A 22,871-nucleotide genomic window follows, 5' to 3' on the forward strand; every position below is an offset into this window, starting at 1 on the left:
GGAGTCAGGGCATAGTGAATTCACAGCCAAGTCCTAACATTCTGTAGAGGGCAGAAAGGTCTTCCTGTAGTCCAGTGATGGTGAACCTTTCGGAGCCTGCCAAGCTGTGACCCCAAACCCACCTATTTATCGCAAAGCACCAAAGCTGCAATTAAACCTGAATACTGATGTTTTAGTTTAGAGAAAAAAAAAAAAAAGCAACAACTCTACATTAACATCTTTTGTCTTAATAGCAAAACACAATAACACATGTACCATAGGTTCACCACCACTGTTCTAGGACAAACTGTTAAAGTGCGTCAGAAAAATATATTTCACATATTTTCTGGAAAGTCTGGGTTATTGCCCTGAGCTTGAGAATGGAACACAGGAAATCCTTCAGTGAAGGAAATCCCTTCCTCTGCACTGTTCCCTGCAGGAGATCAAACTCCTTCAGAGTTTTACCGTGATGCAGATTGCTGGTTCACTGTAACCTCAAGGTGGAGAGATACATTTCATGACTCTCTGATGGAAAGATTAGACTTTGGTGACTTACCTACATTTTAATATTAAAAGCTTTTTATTTTTTTTATTTTTTTGTCTTTTTGAGGCAAGGTCTCGCTATGCAGCTCAGGTTGGCCTTGAGCTCACTTTGTAGCCGAGGCTGGCCTCGAACTCGCAATGATCCTCCTGCCTCAGCCTCTCAAGTGCTGGGATTACTGGCATGCACCGCTATGCCCAGCCTAAAAGCTTTTTAAAGAGCAAATTTAAAAAGCATGATTTCCCTTAAGTTTATAAACCATGTTATATTTACATAATGCTAACACGTTTAAAAAATTACTTTTATGTCCTTAATTAATATTTGGTTCCACTTACATACTTAAACTCCTTTAAGCATTTTCTATTGCATTTATATTTATAAATTTTACATATTTGATTGTTTACATCCTAAGTCACACCAAATTCTTCCCAAGACTTGTAATAGAAAGCTAACATGTATAATATAATATATGCATTTATATAATCTTAAATTCTCCAGTTTTTCAATACTGTTCATAAATTTAGTTTTATCACTTCAGCTTGAAAGCATGAATCTAAATCTATTAACCATGCCAAATTATTTTAGGTAATACAAGTATTTAAAATGTAAGACACAAATTATTCACTGTTCTTGTAAAAAATATTAATATAATGACTCTCAGTAGTTAATCATATTTAGACTTGGTTCTAAGTCTACTTGGGTTTAAATGTGCATGTGCGTTATGGAAGCAACTACAACGTTCCACTTTCCTTGTATTTCTCTTCCAAGAAATTGGGGGATCCTCTTCCAAGGAAGCACAGGCTCCATTCCCGGTACACCGGGTTCCTCCTCAGAGACCCACTTGCACATGAAGTGCCGAGACTGGCCTGAGTATGAAATGAAGAGATGCTGACCGCTAGCATCATTATTCTTATCAAAAGCATGCTGTGCCAATCCTCCTTCCTCTAACAGCAGCTTATACCAGCTGTGGACTCCACGTCAGGATCCTAAATTCTAGGTTCCCTCCATTCATGCTCATTCTTTGTAATCAGTCTCAACTGTGACCTCTGATCAGTGCAAACGACATCCTACAAACTTCTCTCCAAACTCTAATTCGCATTGCTTTCTTTGCTCTATTCCCTAATCGAATTTAATCTATTGAAGTCTGTTCACATTCTTTCCGTCTGGAAGAGATGCTATTCTAACTGATACTTGCACGGCATCTTTTGGACTCTGGGCGTCCCCCCTCGCTCCTGTGAATCTGGATGGTCAATTTCTAAAGTTACCGTAATAGCAAAAGTCTAAATATGCTATTACATAGATGGGCGCCTGAAAACTAGGACTGTGATAAAGGTTTGTTTTGGCAGAAGTGAGTGGCAATACTTTCAGAATTAATAACATTCATTTAGGAAAGTTTGATCTTTAATCATTTAACTACAACTTACACTCTGGTAATTAAGCAGTGGCAATTTACCTAAATTGCCTAGATGGTAATTGGTGCCTGGAAGGAAACAGGCGCACCAGTGTGCCTGCCTTGTAAATATCTTGTCTGAAGTGCACGTTCAGGCTACGCTTGTATCTAACTAGGAGCATCCTGGGGGGTAGAGGGCAGAGAGGTTGATGAGAACAAAGAGTGCAGGCAACTTGCACAGAAGAAAGCCTGGACGGTGTGTGAGGATTTATAACCGATGGCCAACGGATGGAGTGAGGTACAAACAGACTGTGTAAGCATGGATCACATGCTAATTCAGAAGCCACTGAAAGTGTGCTCCGTGACTCTTTTTATGCACAGCCTGAAGAATTTTGGTGAGATACATGAAGACCTAAGGGAACCGAGCTGAATGAGACACCTAAATCTATGAAACAATCCATCTCAAACGCCGCAGTCTCCGTGAAAGTCAGGTTCCACGATAGCCAAGATCCCCAAATGAAAGACCAAATCACGGAGGAGGATCCCGAGATTCTAGCTCCTCGACAACTGCGGAGTACAATTGAAAACTCTGCGCTGCCGTTCAAACAAAACAGCATTGTTTCCATTGTTTGTCTAGTGAATTGTATATTGAAAACAGAAGAGGGAGCGGGATCTCCGTTCCTTCATGTGACATGAAGGGAGACTTGTGTAAATCTGTGGCCACCCAGGGGCTGGCAGTGGCCGGCAGTGACCAGTAATGGCCAGCCCTGGACAAAATAAATAAAATCATCAGCGTAACAGTAGGTGACCTTTCTCCTCTCTTCTGCTTTGCCAGCTTCAAAACAATCACTGTCCTAAAAGAGTCCCAAGTGCACCTTGGGGGGGGCGGACCCAGTGCTCCGGGCATCCCTTTGTCCCTAATGAGGGAGGAAGCTACGCTTTGCTTTGATGTCCAGCTGCATGTTTTCTAATGATATAGGCAGGAGATCAGATTCCATTAGGACTTCTCCTTTTTAAGCCTTGATTACTCAGCAGCCCTGTTGAAATCAGCCGTTCATTTGTCCATGAGCAGCTGCATGCAGGGTTAGATGGTTCTGGCTGCCGTGTGAAACTGATTGGGTGTGGGCTAAAGCCCTCCTGAATATTTATTCAATTCAGTTATTCCTCTGTACCACTTTTTTCCTTCTAGGCAATAGCTGTAGATTCTGAACCTACTAGAATTTCATCGTAAAAGAGACCAAGAAATCTGATCTGGATTGTAAAATGTAGCTTGGTTCTAATACGAGGCAAATCCTTTCTGTCCCTTCTGCCCGTTTCTCCTGCACGCGACACTAATGCCTGTTCTGGCGCATGGTGTCACAGCTGCAAAGCAGGACTGCTCCCTCCTGTTCCCTGCTCTTCTGAGCTCCCTGCAGAGCTGCCAGCGCAGTCATACCCGTGACGGTCAGGCCCTGGCTGGAGCAGTTCTGAAATGAAGTCATTGCAAAGCGGGAGCCAAGCTCAGCTCCAGTCCTGGGGAGGCACGTGAGACTAGATGAGGCTTTACTTTAGAGTCAAAGGAGAAGAACTCCAGGCCGACCCTGAGACAGGGTGGAGATGTAGTGCCAAGGTGGAAAACTGGCAGATCCGGAAGGGATACTCACACATACGCACACACACGCACACACACACACACATACACACACACACATGCATGCACGCAATTCTGAGCAACAGAATTATCATCCTGCGTCTGGGTTAACAGATGAGCAAGCGTACAAGTGTGTTTTGCTCTTGAATTTTTAGTGATCAGGATGTGTAAACTTTGTGATGTACGTGCTTCTATCAGAGCTCTACATTACTGAGTTAACAATTCCACTCATTTCTGCTTTTTACACCCACATTGACCAGCTGCTCATTTTACCACATTTGTCCTGAAGTGGCCGAGGACTGCCACACCCAAATGCAGCACACTGCTTAGGAAGATTAGAACTCCCTGGGGGTTGACCCCAGTTCTTTGGCTCTGAGAGCAAACAAGACAGAAAGAACCTTGGTCCAGGGGGAGTTGGCCCCGCCATACCATCTCCAGGCTTCTCAATCAACCTCAGGACAGATTCCACACTTTCTTATCTTCACATGGGTTTCACGGTTTTATTTATTCTTATTATGCCACGACATTGCTTGCGTTAATAATAGATCTCTTTCAAAGTTCCTAGTGGCTTTCAGAGTAGTCTTCTAGTGGTTCTTCTAGTGGTCCTCCATGTGTTTTCTGCTTTAGGCTCCAGGTCCCCTCACCTGCCTTCATTTTGTTTTATGTTTGCTGGGAACTGTCTGAGAGTCAGTACCATCCATGGTTGTTGATGTGAAAAGTCGATATTTTACAATGCTCCATTATTCAGAAGAATGCTTTATCACTGTTGCTGGCAAGTTCATTAAAAGAGTGGTGTTGACAGGCATTGTGATGCATGCCTATAATCCCAGCGCTCCAGGAGGCTGAGGCAAGAGGATCTCCAAATTTTAACCCATGACGGTCATGGGTTAAAATTTGGAGCATTTTAGCAACTTAGTGAGACCTTGAAAACAAAAAATACAAAAAGGGTTTGGTAATGTAGCTCAATGTCAAGGTCCTGAGTTCAGTCCCAGTGGCAATACAGCAATACTTAGTGTTAGTGTTGAGAAGCATGAATTTGAGTGTGATAATTTTGTTATGTATTAGGTAAATTGACTGTTCTATATGCCTTTTAAAACAAGACTGGGGCTAGGGGTATAGCTCAGCGGCACAAGCTCCTGTCTGGCAAGCGCAAGGTCTTGAGTTCGATTCCTAGTACCCCCCCAAAATAAATAAATAAAAATAAAAAAATAAAAACAAGACTGGCTGTGGGATATTTAACTTGAGTTTACACATCTTGATCACTAAAAATTCAAGAGCAAAACACCCTTCCCCTCCATATATTTGTGCTTCTTGGAGCCCATTTCCACACCTGCATAGTCACTCTCCCCTGAATGTCTGTGCCCTTTCTGGAAGAGATGTTCCTTGGACAGCTCTCCCCTGAGTCACTGCCAGGAGGAGCTGCACTCTCAGGTCCTCTGTGGAACACATAGGGTGAGTCCCACAACCTTCTGTCTCACTACTGCGGGGCTCTTCTTAGGCTTCTGCTCCTACTGCCTATCTTGCTTGCTAAGAACAAGGTGGGGTTCTTCCAACTTGACATCAGTTGTACTTACTGTTTAAATACATCATATAGTCAAACATTAAGCCAACCAAATGTGAGTGCCACAAGAAAGGTCACTGTGATTATGAAAACAATTCAAATCCTTGGAGAAGAGTGAAGGTGAGCTGCTTAAGATAAATTACTGTCAAATAGGTGTGGGCAGGAGAACTTACCTGACTGATAAATAAGTGTAAGGCAGGAAGGATTCTTGACTTGGGTTGCTTTGCAATTCTCTCCACGTTCGTGCTCTTCTTTAAAGAAGTGCACTGGCAGTTGTACAGTTGTTTGTGCTCTCTGCAGGAAAGAAAACAGGGAACTCCAATTAGAAGGCTTATGTTTAAAAGAAAACCCTGAGCCTTTGATCAAATTGGCTGGGAAAGAAATACCCAAGACAAGTTGAAACAGGGTTATGTGTTTAAGACAGACATCACGTTTATACATGACTAACTGACCACTGTCTTAGTTACTTTTCTCATTGCAGAGACAATATATTGGACACTTAAAGGAGGAAGGACTTACTTGGCTCACAGTTTGCAGAGGTTTCGGTTCATAGCCGGCTGGCTCCAAACAGGTCAACGGGGCAGAGGGGCATCACAGAGGAGAAACAGAACATGGCAAAGCAAGCAGGAAGTAGCAAGCAGCAGCAGCAGCAAACCCACCTTTCCTCTGTCCCTTTATAGTCTATCCAGGCCATAAGCCAATTGATTGGTGTCTCCCACACCCAGGGTGGTGTTTCCGTTATCCACATACAGAACTATGCTAAGCCAATCAGTGGACTAGTTTAGTGCCACACACTCTTAATCCCAGCATCACACGGGCTAGATCCAACCAGCTCTGAAAAGCCCCACTGTGAGTGCGTGAGGCTTTGCGGGGACATCCAGATGCAAACCATAACAACCATGTGCCTGAACTAACACTGTGGCGCAGTGGTTTCTGGCATTCTTGAACATCCTGCTGTGTTCTGTGCTCTGCTCATACTGTGCAGAATCCCACCAGGAGGCTTTCTCTGACTCCCCTCCGGTGTGGGGGGAGGAATCCTTCCTGGCTGTCCCTGAGTCTCTGCCCTCACAGCATTTCATTACATCCTCACTGGTTGTTCCCTCCACTGTCTTCTCCCTGGGTCCTGAGCGTGGTGAGGACAGTCACCACATTTTTCACCTTTGTATCCTTAGATCCTAAAACTCTGCCTGGGCCCAATGTGGATGCAAAAAATGTTTGCTGAATGAATGTTGCAAGGCAGGTTTTTATTCAACTTGTGGATGGAAAAACAAAGGTGAAAACTGATGTCTTATTCTGCAGAAAGATGATGGAAAGTATTTGTGGCATAAGAGGGTCGTTTATTTGTCATCTAAGAAGTGTTCTGAGATTCGTTTCAAGAGAAGAGATCTGAGGAACCCAGCACAGCTTGAGTTGTTAGTGTTCATTGTCTCTGCACATCTTCTCTTAATTGCAAGGTGTTTTTGTAGGTCTTTTTCATCCTGAAGAATTGTTCCTCCTCCCTTTTTTTTTGCTGTCCATGTGTTGTATGTGGTTTCTAGCAGCTAATATGCAAACCGTGGAGCAGGGCTGGTACCACCCCACAGGGGCAGAGAAAGCCTCAAAGAATCCTTCCTTCTTTTTTTTTTTTTTTTTAGTCAGGATCTCGTTATGCAGTTCAGGCTGGCTTTAACTCACTATGTAGCCTGGGCTGGCCGCAAACTTGTGGCAATCCTCCTGCCTCAGCCTCCTGAGTGCTGGGATTACAGGCATGTGACATCATGCCCGGCTTGAACCCTTCAAATTCAAACATAGTTTTTGCTTGTCTTCTCTTAAACACCCTCAGTCAACAGGTGCCTCTAGTCTGAGAACCTTCAGGAGATCCCAAGGCCAAGCATTCTGTTTTCTTTAATAGAGTTGCAGCCTAAGTAAAGCAAGCATTAACTTCCTTTCTGTCCTTTATATTCTTTAGTTCCTCAGTCTTAATGCTTTAAACATCTGTCTTGCTCTAATTGTCCCTTGCCCTGTGGTATTTGCCTTATGTCTAACTACAAAACGTTCTATTTTGTATACATTGTGAAAAGTGAACCACAGGAGGAAATATTTCATCCAAAGGGAGCATTATAACTTGAACATTCACAATTTTAGACCACGTGGTCTGCAGTAGGCATTACCCATACAGAAGATGAATAAAAAGAGCACAGTTTCACAGAACTGTAAAATGCATCCATGTCATATGAGTGGCAGTTTAATGTGTGCTTTCAAAGCATCTAAGTATGGAGCCTAAGGTCACTCTTCTGTCTGGCAAAGCTGTCTTTATTGAAAATGTCATGATGGTCTACAAGAAAATCCCAGAAGATTATCAGAGAAAGCTAGTAGAACTAATGCATGCATTTAAGCTCTGACAAAACAAGCAAGGCCAGTCTATAGGAATCAATTGCACTTTTATACACTAGCATCAAATAACTAGAAATTGAAATTTTTGTAAGTCTCATTTACAGTGGCATCAAACCTAAAAAATAGTTAAGAATAAATTCAACAAAACACGTGTAAGGCTTCTATGCCAAAAGAGTGAAAGACTGGGTTTGGGGAGACAGAGAGGGCGTGGAAAGGTACACCATGTTTATATATCAGAAGACTAAATATTGTTAGAATGTAAGTTCTCTCCATGTTGATCTATAGATTTAATTAAGTCTCAGTTAAAGTCCAACAAATATTCTGGGAAAAAAATCAACATGTTATTCTAAAACGTATGTAAAAAGTAAAGAACTCAGCACAACCAAAATATTTTTGAAAAACAGCAAATTGGGATGACTCATTTGATCTGATTTAAAGACTTATAATAAGCAGGGCAAAGAAAAATAATGTAGTACTGATGAAAGGCTAGATATCTAAACACATGGGACAGAACAGAAAGTGCAGAAATAGACACACACTTGCATAATCAACTGATTTTCAAAGGCACCAAGAAAATCAATGCATAAAACATTATAATTTCAACAAATGGATCTGTAACAATTGAATGTCTATATGCAAAAAAATCCTCAAGTCTTGTCTAGTACCATCGACAAATATTAACTTGAAATAGATCATCTATTTAAACATGAAAGCAAATACTCTAAAACTTCTATAAGAAAGCTTAAGAGAAAATATTTGGGATGCTGGCTTGGGAAAAGGTTTGTTAGCTAGAACACAAAAACATAAACCATGGGTAAAGATGACTTGACACTTAAAGTGTTTTCTTCTTCAGAGGGCACTAAGAACATAGAAAAGTCACAAATGCGTAGAAAATCTTGCAAAGCACACACCTGATAAACGAATTCTTACAACTCATTAATGAAGAAAATATGCAATGAAACAATCGATAAAGACTTGCACAGACACTTCATTTTATAGAAGATCTGTGGGTGCAAATAAGCACTTGGAAAGATGCTCCACATCATGGGCCATTGGGGAATGGAAATGAAAACCACACGCATCTATGAAAACGGCTCAAGTGAGAACAGTGTGAGATACCTAGTGCTGCCGGGATCTCCCAGGCACTGCTGGGGCAGCGGGGAGCGTGCACACAAGCATTTGGAAGACAGTTTAGCAGCTCCCAGCAACCTATCAAGCAAAATATACGCTGACTATAGTATTATTTTCATCGGATGCTGCACCAAATTATCACATAACTGACTGTCTTAAAACAACAGAAATCTGCCTCACTTGTCCAGTGGCTAGCAGTGCAGCCAAATCAAGGTGTGAGCAGGGCCACACTGCCTCTGTCATACGGGGGAGAGTCCTTCCTTGCACCTTCAAGCTTCTGCTGTTTCCTGGCAACCCTGGGTGTCCTTCTTCCAAGTGCATTACTCCAGTCTCTCTGTCCACCCTCACAAGACCACATTCTGCTGTGTTTCAGTCTCAGTGTCCTTTCTCCTCTTTTTGTAAGGAACCCATGCACAGCAGAGTAAGGGTCCTCCTAACCCCAGCATGACCTCACCTTAATTCATTACATCTGCAAGGACTTTGTTTCCAAAGAAGATCACCTTCTGGGGTCTGGGAATGAGGATATGCATCTCTGAGGGAAGTAGAGGACCGAATTCAGTCCACAGCACCATACAGCTCAGCAGTCTGATCAGAGAGAAATGGAAACACAGCTCCGAGAACAACATTCTCAGCTCTGTATGAGATGTTCATAGCAGTTTTCTTTGTATTCACCCCAACCTGGAAGGAGCTCAAATTGCAGGTGGATACACTGTGGTACATCCATTCGAGGGAACCTACGTGGTAGTGCTGAAGCGTCCAGGATGGTAGATGGACCTCAGAAGCATTATGTCAAATGAAAGAAGTCATACCAAAAAGACAGGTGATTGTAGGAAGCCATTTATTCAATATTCTGGACACATGGAACAGAAATGAAGGGAGTATTTCTGGAGCTGTGGGAGTGGGGAAGAAAGTAATTTCGAGAAGGTCAACCACAAAGGACCATGAGCCCGCTTTGTTAGGGTGAACTGTTCATTATCATCATTGTGGTAGTGGGTGAACAACTGTAAATACTTGTCAGCGTTCATAGAACTACACTAGAAATATTGTTTTATTGTACATTAACTATACCTCAAGAAAACTGACTTTCACCAGAACTCTTATATTTTACAATTTGACAACCAAAATACTTTCAAAAAAATAAGACCCAATATTCTTTGCCATTCCAAGAATGAATGCAAACCAAGATTCACTGTAAGCAATCTGTGTGCAAACTCTTCTAACTGAAGGAAATAAAGCATCTGCAAAGATTGCATGGATATATTTGGGTGAACTGAAATTAGTAAAGGTCTGGGAAAAATGAAGGAAATCTCTAAAAGGACCAGGGGCTGTGCTTCCGGGGAATGGTCATCTAATCATTACAAGGAGCATCCCTCCTGGGCCTGCCTGGGCTATTTCCCTGCTTTCTACCCGAGTCTTTCCCTGATTTCTCTGTTTTGTCTCCACAGCTCTTTCCTAGACAGGGATATGTTCTGCCTTCCCAGAGGACAGCTAGCTCTTATTTGTATCACTTTGGGCTCTGAACTTATAGCTCTACTTTCATGTGAGATCTAATGTAGATCACCACTTCCACGTTTCCTCAGTCCTGAGAAGTCATCGTTTGTGAAACTGTGGTATGGTAAGCTTCAAGGGATAAGATGTACAGTTTTAGGTTAAATCATGTTCAATTCATACTGCTGAGATTTGTTGTCATTCGTTTTTTAGGCAGTGTCTCCTGAATAGCTTAACTCCTCCTGAGCAAGACCAGAGCCCTCCCTCACTTCCTGTTTCAGGTTTGAGAGACTCATTTTCTCCAGGGATTCAAAGCAGTTACGGCCCCAGTCTCAGGTGCAGGCTGCCACTCTGCATACACTCTGGACAGGCTAGCAAGGCAAGCATCGCCTCAACAGGAAGGCTTGTTTCCGTAGACTTTAATTCACAGTAAGACCAGGGCCTGACCTTCCAGAAGAAAGTCTTAAAATATCCCAAGTCCTCCTCCCTGCCTATTTCCTTTTCCTCCCCAGCCTCTCTCTTTACTTCCTTTTCTTCACTCCTACTCTGGTCTTGTCTGAAGCTACGTCTTGTCTGTCTTCTTTCTTCTCCTTCCTCTCTTTTTCTTTTTCTCTCTTTCTCTCTCTCTTTCTTTCTTTCTTTCTTTCTTTCTTTCTTTCTTTCTTTCTGTCTCTCTCTCTCTCTCTCTCACTCACTCTCTGTCTCTCTCCCTCCCTCCCTCCATTCCACCCTTCTTTTTTCCCTCTCCTCTTCCTTCATTCTCCTGCTCTCACCCACCCTCGGTCCACCTTATTCTTATTTTTCATTTGCCCCCTCCCCCCCTTTAATTACTATAAGAGACACAAGTGTAGCATTCATTATTGCTGCTCCTGTTCAGGAAGGTTTTGTGTTCACCAGCATGTCTGGAAGGAAGTCAGCCACAGTCCTGTCAACAGTCTGCCTGCCGGGTCTACCCACTCTTCAATACCAGGTCAACCTAGGCAATGGAGCAGCACCTTTATCAGCTTCTTGGTGGGAGTCCAGCTCATGCATATTCATTTTCTCCCTCATTAACAGTCTCCTGGGCTTACTCCCTGTGTCCGGGAGAGCACTGGGGAGAGTGGGGATCTCAGTCACAACCATGTCTCTGGTCTTTTCACTTGCTGTCGTATTTCCAAGGCACAAGTGTCCAACAGCTCTACAGAATGGCTGGTCAGCTGCTTCCCCTAATATGTGCGAGTCCTGAGAATAGTCATGCCAGCCGATGTGCAATATGTACAAAGTTCGGCTCTGAAACGGTCCTGTCATCCACAAACAGATTGAAATGATCTCTAAAACTCTGTTTTTAAGGACCTTTATTTAATGCCAACAGAAAAATATGTAACATCTTTTAGAAAGCATTGAAATAATTGTTATAAAATGTTTGAAAAGATAAACCATCACTTTTTTATTAGTAGTTCGTATAACTGGAAAGTGATGCAATAATGTTGTGCTGAGTAATTCCATCATACTGATTTCTTTGTTTTGTTTGGCATTGGGAATTGAATCGAGGGCCTTGCTCATGCTAAGCACGGGACGCACTGCTAAGTCAGGCCCCTGTCCCGGTCACACTGACTTTCAGTGTAATTCAATAAATAGAAATATCAATCTAGTTTCTATCACATACTTCTCATTATGCTAAGGTGATTTAGACATTGGCTCTTGCCTTCCTTCAAGATTTACAAGATAATTAGGGCAAAAAAAAAGCAAAAAAAATAAAAATAGGGTTGGGCATGGTGGTGCTCACCTAAAATCCTAGCACTCAGGAGGCTGAGGCAGAAGGATTGCTTTGAGTTCCAGCCTGGGCTACATAGTGAGTTCAGGGCCTGCCTAAACTACACACTGAGATCCTGTCTCAAGCCACATACCCCAAAAAAAGAAAAGGAAAAAGAAAAAGAAAAACAAAAGAAGTAAAATATAGACCACATAATAAAATTCATTAGTTTCTTGAATATAGATACCACATTTGTTTGTTCTGTTTGCAGTACTGGAGATTGAACCCAGAGGTGAATGACATCCCCAGCCACTTATTTATTTAATTTATTGATAGACTGAGTTTTGCTAAGATGCCGAGGTTAGACTCAAACTTGTGATCTTTCTGCCACAGCCTCCCAGAGAGCTAGGATTACAAGTGTGCGCCACCACATCTGGCTGATGCCGTGCTTTTTAACTGATTTGGTCCTTTTTCAAATCTAGTTCATGCCTTTTCACAAAAACACTGAATTAGAGAAGTACTAGCATTTGTTTTTCAGGACAACTGCTGTTCAAGAAAGAAAAGCCATTTCTTAAAGGAAGAAGGACCTTTGCGTTTCACTAAAAGTAAACCTTTAAGGTAGGAAATGTAGCATAATTCATTTTGCTGGACTAGCCTTGTGGAGGCAGCCTGCTTTACAGAGGACCCTGCCCAACAGGCAGAAGGAAACAGGAGTGGCGGCGATACACTGGGTTGGGAAGCTGGGAGGTGTATGTGAGGGTCAGGTGGGATTCAGTAGATGGAGGATGTCTTAGTTACTTTTCTCGTTGCTGAGACAAAGTACCCAAATCCTAAAGTTAGAGGAGGAGGGGTTTATTTTGGCTCGTAGTTTGTAGAGGTTTCACTAGCTGGCTAGCTCCAAGGCAGAGTGGCATGGCAGAGGAGCACTGCAGAGTGAGCGGGAGGCAGCAGAAGACAAGCAGCAGCTGCAAGCAACTGGAGCAGCCCTCTTTCTGTCCTTTATGTACCATCTAGACTACCTGTTCTTAGGGTGGGTAACACTCACAGCCATAATCCCAGCATCACGTCATGAATCAATCCCAGCATCACATCCTTCATCCCAGCACCACACACCCTACATCCAGCCACCTCCAGAAAGCTCCACCTATGACCACATGAGGCTTTGGGGGATGTCTAGACACAGCCACAACAGAGGGGAAAGCGGGTTTGAGAGACACGGTACAGAAGGCAGTGGGTTGGCTCAGTCACCTGGGTAGATGTGGGGCCTGAGGGAGGAGGTGGAGATCGGGCTGATCTTTGTGTGGAGAAGAGGCCATCAGGGGTTTTCTTGATAAGGGGGCGGAGGGACAAGAGCAGTTACCAGAGAAAAGAGAAGTTCTGCTTTTAACTAGTCACACTGATAAACTATCTCCTACAAGATTAAGATCTCCCACCAAACTAAGAATTATCAGGAGTATTCTTTTCCTAAGACCAATTTCAACAGCATTAGGTTTCTCCTGCTCTGTGAGAAGAATTAAATTGCCAGTCCAATATACTGAAAGTCTGTGGGATTCCCTGCATTTCCTATTTCAGCCTGAGTCATGTGCAGGAAGCTGTACTTTTCTGTTTCATCTTAATTTCCAAACAAAGTTGTCCATAGTATTTCCTTGTTTTCCTTTTAGATTTTGAGTACCTGTACCTATGCCTCATTTTTATTCCTAATACTTTTTACTTCTTCCCTCTCTATGTGGCTTTGTCTCTCTGTTTCTCTGTATCTCTCAACTTGGACAGAGATTTGCCAGTTTTCTCTGTCTCACAGACTGAGATAGTAGCTATTATATGGCTGCAGTTCTTTCTTTCTGTTGTCCTTATAAGTTGTACGTGAAATGCTGCAGAGGATAGCAGATGGTTCCAACAGTTGCTGCAAAGAGAAATAAGCTGAGAGGAACAGGTGCCCGTCAGAGCCCAGTGTTCTGCACTGTTTCAGCTGTCGACTTAGAAAAAGGAGGTGGCAGGGCAGGCTGGGGTCTGGGGAGGGCAGGTTGTCCCCAGCACTCTGGGCTGGGGCTAGGGCCTGAGGGGTGACTGGGGAGAACTGCAGGACATCTCTGACATGTGCTTGCAGCCCCCAAGGAGGACTTTGTCCTTACCATTTGTCCCGTCTTTTGATTTATAAAGTTCAACCTTGTGTTGCTCTTAACGTGGCCCAGCTAACGTTACACTTAGAGTTTTAGTTCATGTTTAACTTGTTGGAACAAACAGAAGAATGTTATCACTGCCAAGCAGTTTTAAAGGTCTGGTAATCATTAGCTGTTCAGGTGCGTAGGTAGCACACTTCTCTAAGGAGGGTTAATAAGCAAACCTCTGGCAAGATTCCTCAGAGCTGCAGTTTGGACTTGTACACTTAGGGTGGACCAGACGGCTTCCTTTTCTTGCCAAGTCTGGTGGCACAGCTACTAGTGCCTGACTTTTAATACATATGAGCAACACAGACACACATGCGCGCGCACACACACATACACACACACGCTTGTACTGTTATAGTCATTCGGCATCAAGTCCAGAGGAAACGAAAGTCTACCAGGAATTAAACATCTCGCCTAAAGTCACCAAGCTGTTTGGGAGCGCAGCCTTGGCCAGGAAGCCTTTCCTTATTCCACCACTCCATGAACTTATTTCATTACACTGAATAAAAGGAAGACGAATACACAGTATATAATGGCATTGAACTTGTGATTTCTGATCCAAGCTTTCCAAGGGATGCTTTCCACTGGTGGGAGGTGTTTATCTAGGGTGAATATCAGAAAGAAGAAAGAGAAAGTTGGAGCAAAGTGTAGGGCATTCTCAGTAAGTGGGACATTTGTATTTCAGAAGAGCCATCTCAAGTGAATGGGCTTTATCGTGTTTAAATCTGAGATGGTCTGTTTATTCCTTCATGTTTACTCTTAAGCTATCTCGATGCTTTTGACAGGGTGAGTGTTGAGCAGTTCCCCTCTCTTGCCTCTTAGAGCTTTTAGTTTTTAACACACAGGAAGACTCTCAGGAAATCCTTTTCTCTGCTTTTGGGTTCACGTAAAGGAAAGATGTAAAGCTTGGGTCTTGGCATTGTTCAGTGGTTGTTTATATACTAACAGCTGTCTCTCTTCCTTCTTTGTGGTGTTTAATTACAAATCAGAGCAGCCATTTTATAGACCCCCTTTGATTTTATAATTCTGAACAATAAGGAAGAAGTATTGTGTAAAAACTAAATTAAGCGTTTCAGAAAACACATGTATTAGATGTCTGGAAATTAATTATTTGACTCTCGAGAAATGACAAAGTGTTCAGTTTCATTATGAGATACAGCTCTGCTATGGAGCTTCCAAAATGCTTTCTAGTGGGGAACTACAATAGAAGAGAACATTCATTTTTATTACTGGTGCTGTTAGAATATTTAATGAAATGTTTCAACTCCCTTTCTCACAGATGCTCATATAAAGAGGTTATTTTAATATAATAGTTTATCTTTTGGCTTGTAGCACATTGCTTCAGATTGGAGTATAACATTTTCATGCCTTCCAAGTACTACTAAAGTACATTTCACGCTATATTTGCATGAAAAGTCATATATCTTCTCATAAAAGCTCTCCACAAATAAGATGTATCGATCTCTTCATGGGAAGCATTGTCTTCCAGGGTTAAAGGACGTTGGGTTAATCTTATGCAACAACTGTGCCAGTTACTTAAGCAAAGTAAGGGAAATACTGTACTAGTATATTAAAATTACCATGCCATTTAAATGGTAAAATGAGGGCACCATGTTCTTAACTTTGTTTTTCTTTCCCTACTTTTTCAGTATTCAGGTCATCAGGTTGCAGTAAAGATCCACTGCACAGCGGTATTACCTAGTAAGACTTCTTTCTCAGTCTTGGTCCTTCTGGTTTACCTAAGTAATTGCTGAGGTCACTGATGCCTTCGCTTTCCACCTGTCTCACAGTCTTTGACTTCTGTCCCAAAGAGTGTCTGTCTGCACATCCATCCATCCTTCCATCCATGCATCCATATTAGTGATTGTGGGAAGAATTCTAAGACAGCTTCCAAGATTTCTGGCCTGAGGGAGGCATGTACCTTGGTCCAATTATTAGTTCTGTGCTACTCTCATGAACTATTTGAGGCAGACTAACTTTACTAAGAAAAGAGGCTTATTTAGCTTACAACTTTTTTGGATGAAAGTGCAAGATCAGGTGGCCCCATGGTTTGGCCTCTGGTCAGGGCATAATGGCAGATGGCATCCCAACAGTGAGAGAGATCATAGGGCCAGATGCCGCTGCCGCTCTGAGGACATTGCTCCAATGGCCTAAGGATCTCTCCATAGGGTCCTCTTCTTAATGGTCCATAACCTCCATGGTCACAGCAGGGTCCAGCCTTCCAGCACATGAACTTATGGAGGACACACTAGAGCTAGATCCATAGTACTGTGACGGGGTTTTGTGGATATAAGGACGGTCTCAAAATCAGTTGACTGAGATAGGGAGACGATCCACACGGGCCCAACTTCTCACAGGAACGAGGGCCTAGAAGCTGAGGCGGAAGCTGGTAAGATTTAGTGAGCCACTTATGACTTGGAGACAGAGAGGGCCGTGTGGTGAGAGACCGGGACAGTCCTCAGGAGCTGACAGTAGATCCTACTGGACTGCTGCCAAGGAAACAGGTACCTCAGTCTTACAACCACCGGAAGCTGAATTCTGCCAACTATAGGAGTGAGCTTAGAAAAGGACCTTAGGCTCCTTTGGAGTGAACCACAAGTCTGCCCAAGATCTTGCCTTTGGTTTGGGGGGCCTTCAGCCAAGTATCCAGCTGGGTGAGCTAATACATGTGAGTGTTGTCTGTGTCAGTCAGCTTTCCTGTTGATGGGAAAGTACCTGTCCCCCGCAGCAGGAACAGGGGCTTAAATTTGACCCTGTTTCAGAGGTTTCCGTCCATGGTTGGCTGGCTTCGAGGCAGAAATATCACCGCGGAGGGTCATGACAGGAGGAGGCTGCTGACCTCATGGTAGCCAGAAGCAAAGAGGAAGGGAAGAGCCAGAGCCAGAGCTATACTGTCTGGAGGCCCGCCTCCTCCAGCTGGGCCCGCCTCCTCCAGCTGGGCCCTACCGCCTAACCGCACATTTTGTCTCTGACGTCATCAATGAAGTAAGCCATTGATGAGTACTGCACCTCATAATTCAGTCACTTTCTGAAAGCCCCACTTCTGAACATATGAGACTTTGGGGGGACATTTTAGGTCTAGACTATGACATTGTGCTAAACCACCAAGTCTTTGCTATATTGCTATACAGCGACAGCTACCCAGTATTCTGTCCACTTTAACCACTGCAGTGTCCTGAAGCCTTGGTTTTCTACTTGCCCAATGTTTTTCATTCTTACTTTAAATTTTAAGGAGTAGAAACTAAGTATCTACTGTGACCTATTTATTCAGGATATGAAGCCAATACCAGCCTATCAAATCTCTTCTTGTGGGTTTCATGTCCAACGGCCAAGGACTTTTGGCTTGTTTATGGTCAGAAAGATTTCCCTTGAGACTGTAGCACCTGTCACTCTCTGCGGTGCAGCTCTGCATCTGACTCACGGAGGGGTTGTTTGCAAGGATGGCCACAGTGATTCTTCCTAGCTAGGGATTTAGGTTCCTTTGCAATATGACTATTGCTTCTAAAGTCAAGTGGCGGGTCCAGTTCCCCAGGCCTTGTATTCGGGCTGTCCTGGTGCCAGTTTTAAACAATAAATGCAGCAGAATGACCTTGATGCTTGAGATGCCTTACTGCTTCCCCCTTTGTCTACTTGGACATGGCTGCAGAGAGGCCCTGAGGGAGGGCATCTGAGGTGCTTCAGCGGACAGCTTGGGTCACCTCAAGGGCTTTCATCATCCCCTCCCTAGGACAAGCCAGTCCCTGGTCAACCTCGCAAATGACTGAGATGCACAAGAGAGCTGAGCTGACACCACCCTACGCAGGATTGTGGTGGTCAGCGGAGCCTGGTCCGTACTGCCAACCCTCAGCTTGGCAAGCAAATCGTCCTAGCTTGTTTTAAGTCTCTGCATGGTGAGGTGCTGCCCTACCCTCTAAACAGATGATGTAGACATTAAAGAGCATGACTCTGAAACAAAAATTTTGGGCCAGGGATATAGCTCAGCAGCATAAGTGCCCGCCTGGCAAACGTAAGGTCCTGAGTTTGATTCCTAGTACCAAAAAAAAAAAAAATTTTTTTTTTTTCTTTCTGAGTGGATTATTATCTATGTAAATGCTCAACACATAGTGCAAAATTTAAGAAGGAAAATAGTACATATGTGAAAATGAATTTCACTCCTGGAGGGCATGGTGGAATTTGGTCATCTCTTTGGAATTCCTTTGAATGATGGGTAGGGCACAAAGTAACAATCTCAAGATTATGCAGAGGGAAAATGATTAACATAGAAGACAAATCCCCACATCCTTTAGAAAATTGCACATTAATTACAGTGTATAAGGTTGTCTAATCTTGCTGTGTATAGGAAAGTTATCAATAACAGTAATTATGAACACTAATTATAAATTCGTTAGTATTTTAATGTGATTCTCAAACTTAGCTTCTACAAGTGTTTTATTAATACTGTATTATGGATATAAGAAGAGTCTCATGTATTTAATTTCCTATTTTTCCAATTTTGCTAATTTTTATTTTTTGTATGACCTGTACTCCTTCTGTGTGAGATTTGAGATTCTAGATAGAATAGCATAGGATTTTGAAAATTGCAACAGAATTGCCAAGACATTTGTGATTCTTCAGAAAATTATTTTTGATAAAAATGTAGAAATCAAGAGACCTCCAAATATTCATTTTAAGGGCAGGCTGTTGAGATGATGTTTATTTCTGTCTTTCAAATACGTGACATAGTTTTTGTAGCTAGCATTTAGTGGAGCCTAGTTCTTTTGTCCAGTTTGATAATCTTTGCATTTCATTTGTGTTTTAATACAGCTGTCCATCAGCATTCCATGTAGTTATTGATATGGTTGTGTTTAAAGCTACCTTGTTAGGCTGGAATTATAGCTTAGTGGTGCTGTAACATGTGTGAGGCCTGGGTTCTATCCCCAGCAGAGGCATGCAAAATAAGGATAATAAAATAAAAATAAGGAAAAAGCAATATATTATTCAAAATTGACTTGCTTTGCTCTACTTTATGTTCCCAAATGCTCATTTCCTTTTTTCTTTGATTTTGCTTAGGAGTGGACTTAAAAGGTTCCCAGATGTCCTAACAAAAGGGTGCAGTTAAAGCTGAGTACATGGGTAAACTTATAGAGGAGAACCTCCTTAAGATATAAAATTATTACATGTTGTTTTCCAGTAATGTGAGATTAGAGAATATGGAATAAGTGACTCGGTGTCTTAGTTACTTTTCTCACTGGTGGGACAAAATACAAGGATACCCACAAGTTAAAGGAGGAAGGTTTATTTGGCTTACGGTTTGTAGAGGTTTCGGTCCGTATCAGCTGGTCCTAGGTAGGGTGGCACGGCAGAGGGGCATCACAGAGGAGAAATAGTCTATGGCATGACAGGCAGGAGGCAGCAAGCAGTGAGCCCACCTTTCCGTTTTATCTCATTCAGGATATAAGCCTTTGGGGCGGTGCCATCAGTACCCAGAGCGGGGTTTTCATTATCCACACCCAGATCTATGCTAAACACACCCGAGGTGACTCCCAAAAGCTCCAGCTATGAGTGCTTTAGGAGGACACGCTGGTACAAGCCGTGACACTAAGAAACCATTCAGAAGAGTATTTTTTTGGTGTGTGTGTATTTTATTTGGAGAAAACAAGTCAGTCGAGGCTGTCCATGCCTCCTGGTAAACTGAGTCAGCCCAGGGATAAGAATGTAAGTTCGAACCTCCATGTTCTGAAGCTACTGGTGTCCCTGACCTTTCCTAGAGTCCTCTCCACATGCAGAATGTGATATCTATAGGCTCAGGCTCAGGCTCAGGCTCAGAGTTTGGTGTCACCCTAGGAAGTCCCTGAAATACCAGGTTTATTCATTCAACAAACACCAGTCATGCACCTGGTATCTTTTAGGCGCCGTGGCTAGGGTCGGGAATAGAAAAGTACCACCATAGTTCAAACTATACAGTTCTTATTTCCGAGGTTCAACAACACTGGGCTTAGGGGCCCCAGTTAAATTGGATACTTGGTCAAAGTTCCCCTAAAATTCCCTAGGAATGTGAAATACTCAGCCTAAAACAGTAGTGTTGGTCTGTCATCTTTTAATAAAGATTTGAATTGTGGAATTCAAAGTAAATATTTGCTCTCCATTTATTTGTTTTCGGTACTTCGTGTGGAGGTAGGTTGTACTTCCTGTGGAGGTAGGTTGTACTTCCTGTGGAGGTAGGTTAATGACTGAGTTTTTAAGCATTTGTATCTCAGACTATGGAATGAACCGTATGGTTTACAGTCCTCTTTCTGTGTGGCCACTGATCACACCCAGACACTGTGCCCATTTGCCTGGCATCACAAAAGTGTCACCAGGCTCTTCTGGGGGCACAAATTGGGCTGGCGTTAGTTTAGTGCTTTATTGGGTCTAGAATCCAAAGTGTACCTCTCATCTGGCTGAACTCTCATAGCAGAATACTACAGACTGTGCAGTTTACGCAAGACATTTTGTTCTGTAATAACTGTAGAATTGAAGAGTCTGGAGAGAGCACAGGAGGTTCAGGAGGATTTATCAGATGTACATCTGGCCCAGGGGACTTGTGTCTAAACGGGCTGAGCACCAAACAAAGGAAGGGCTCTAGCTTTATACATGCTGCCGAGGGGGTTGGCCCAGTATCACTTGGGCAAGTAGAACAAAGGCAGTTTGTCAAGTGTGCCCAGTGGCACAGGTTTTGTAAAAACAGGATGTTATGAGAGCAGGTGGTTACAGAACTTTATTGACAGGGGCCGAGTCACTTTTTTAAAAAGTCACTTTCATCTGTATTAGAAGGAAGAACAACAACAGTAGGGAAGGGGCAGTTTGGGGAAACTTAACTTTTTCTTTTTAAACTTTTTCTTTTGAATCTTTGCTTCATAACAGTTCTGGAGGTTGGACATTCAAGGTCAAGATGCAAGCAAGGATGGTTTCTGACAAGGCCTGTCTTTCTGGGTTATACATGGTTGTCTTTTTGCTGTGTCTTCACGCGGCTCCTGGTGTGTGTGTGTGTGTGTGTGTGTGTGTGTGTGTGTGTGTAGAGACAGCGAGAGAAAGAGAGAGGCGCAAAGGCGGAAGGAAGGGAGATCAAGTGTTTATGATGTCACCAATTCTACTGGATTAAAGCCCAACCTTCTGAGTTCATTTCACCTTAATCATTTTCCTATGTAGGCCCTATCTCCAAACACAAGCACACTGAGGGCCAGGGCTTCAATATATAAGCTGTGGATGGAATACGGTTTAATCCATAACACTTCAACATCCCGGATGTCACATTAAGCTCAAGGATGTATATCTGTACAGGGAAAGACATTTACAGTACAGTGCAATAATCAGAATACTGAGCTGGGTGTGGAGGGCCAAAAAAGACCGTTCAGTTAGAGCAGGCCAGGAAAGGCTTTTCAGAGAGCAGTCCATCGGGAGGGAGGTGGAAGGTGCAGGGTGGCGGCAGAAGCATTCGGAAGAGCATAGGTGTGACCCACTCACCTTTCACCCAGTCTGTACGATCACGGAGCGGTACCACTGGCAGATACAGCGCACGGCTGAGCATCCTCCAAGCCCCGGTGCCTGGAGGATGTAGAAAGAGCCCTCCCAAGCGCTCTTTCTCAAAGTTGTTCTCAGAGCAGGCTGCTGCACTTTGGGGACTTGACCATGTAGTAGGTATGGGGCCCTCTTTAAACGGGTTTTAGTAATGGAAGAAGCTGAAAAGTTTGCACTCGGAAAGTTCACTGGGTAATCACATAGGAGCAAAAGACCAGGATGTCGCAGGATATCAGCACCCACAGGCCCCCGAGGTAGTGCAGGTGAGCGAGGCAGGGCACTGTCTGGGCATCATGCCCCGTGTGCAGAACTTAGGAGGATGATGCTGGCGGGAGGGGCGAACCTAGGCTGGACCCAGTTTCGGCCGGTGACTTGCGGAGCCGTTGTCAAGAACAGCAATACACCGCAAAACAGGCAGGAAGGAAGAACCGCAGGCAACCGTGTGGCCGAAGTTCACACAGCTCTGCTTCCTGGGGCGGGCCGGGCTTCTCCCTAACTGCCGTGCAGATGGTGCCTGCTGAGGCAGGCTTCCGGGACCAGGGGACGGGTGGTCAGGCCGCGAGGCTGCGGCCCAGGGCATCGCGTGCATGATGCATACCTGCGGAATAAATAATCGGCTTACAAGAACTCTTGAACGCCACCCAAGCTTTTAATCAAAAAAGCTTCCCAACAAATAAACCCCCAGACTTACGTTGCCAAGACAATTAAAAAGCTCTTGATCTGGAATACACCCGCTCTCACCGCGCCTCTGCGGCGGCGCTGTTTAGGATCCTGCTGCGATCCAGGTCACCGGTGATCTTACAGCCTTTAGTCCGACCAGAGAAGCAGCCTGGGGTAAGACAGCCGAGAAAAGGAAAATCAGAGAGAATATTTTCTAAAAGGGTAAAACACACTGTCTTCCTTGCACACCCACACCGTCCAGTTACCTCGGATGGAGAGGAACAGGAGGACCCTCCCAGGCCCCTGGGTTTGGAGCCCCGGCTCGTAGCGAATCTCGTGCTATTTTTTTTTGTTTTGTTTTGTTTTTTTCCGTACTGGGAATCGAACTCACGACCTTACACTTGCCAGGCAGGCGCTGTGCCAATGAGCTAAAGCCCCAGCCCCTCGTAGCGCATCTCAATCTGAACAAATCCTTGTCTTTCTCCTCCGATTCCCGCTGCCTCCTCTGTTTTCCCTGTCCGCAGACGCTCAGTCTCTGCCCGCACACATCGCCTGTCCTCTTTCGCGCGTCCTCAAAGCCAGCCCAACCCAGCTAACGCCGCCGCGGAGCAGGCTGCAGACCCGGATCTGTTCTGGGTCCGGGCGCAGCTCCCGGGCGGGGGCGTGGCCGAGCAAGGGGCGTGGC

The 22,871-nt window shown here is 43.9% G+C and overlaps 1 long non-coding RNA gene across 3 annotated transcripts in view; it reads right to left on the reverse strand.

The window, feature by feature from the left end:
- LOC102009203 overlaps positions 1-22,841 on the reverse strand; it is a 34,126-nt gene extending 11,285 nt beyond the window's left edge. For 2 of the 3 annotated variants that reach the window (XR_261367.2, XR_261366.2), the window contains exons 1-4: positions 22,453-22,841; positions 22,218-22,355; positions 21,473-22,124; positions 5,275-5,395 (exon numbers count right to left, since the gene is read on the reverse strand). This is a non-coding gene — a long non-coding RNA (uncharacterized LOC102009203). Of the gene's footprint in view, positions 1-5,274; positions 5,396-20,708; positions 22,125-22,217; positions 22,356-22,452 lie in introns of those variants that run through there. The other variant, XR_001234525.1, reaches the window with a different exon arrangement.
- Between the last annotated feature and the right edge of the window lie 30 nt (positions 22,842-22,871).

This window comes from Chinchilla lanigera, unplaced genomic scaffold (assembly GCF_000276665.1).
Source record: "Chinchilla lanigera isolate Chin_1 unplaced genomic scaffold, ChiLan1.0 scaffold00028, whole genome shotgun sequence".
Classification (NCBI taxonomy): Eukaryota; Metazoa; Chordata; class Mammalia; order Rodentia; family Chinchillidae; genus Chinchilla; species Chinchilla lanigera.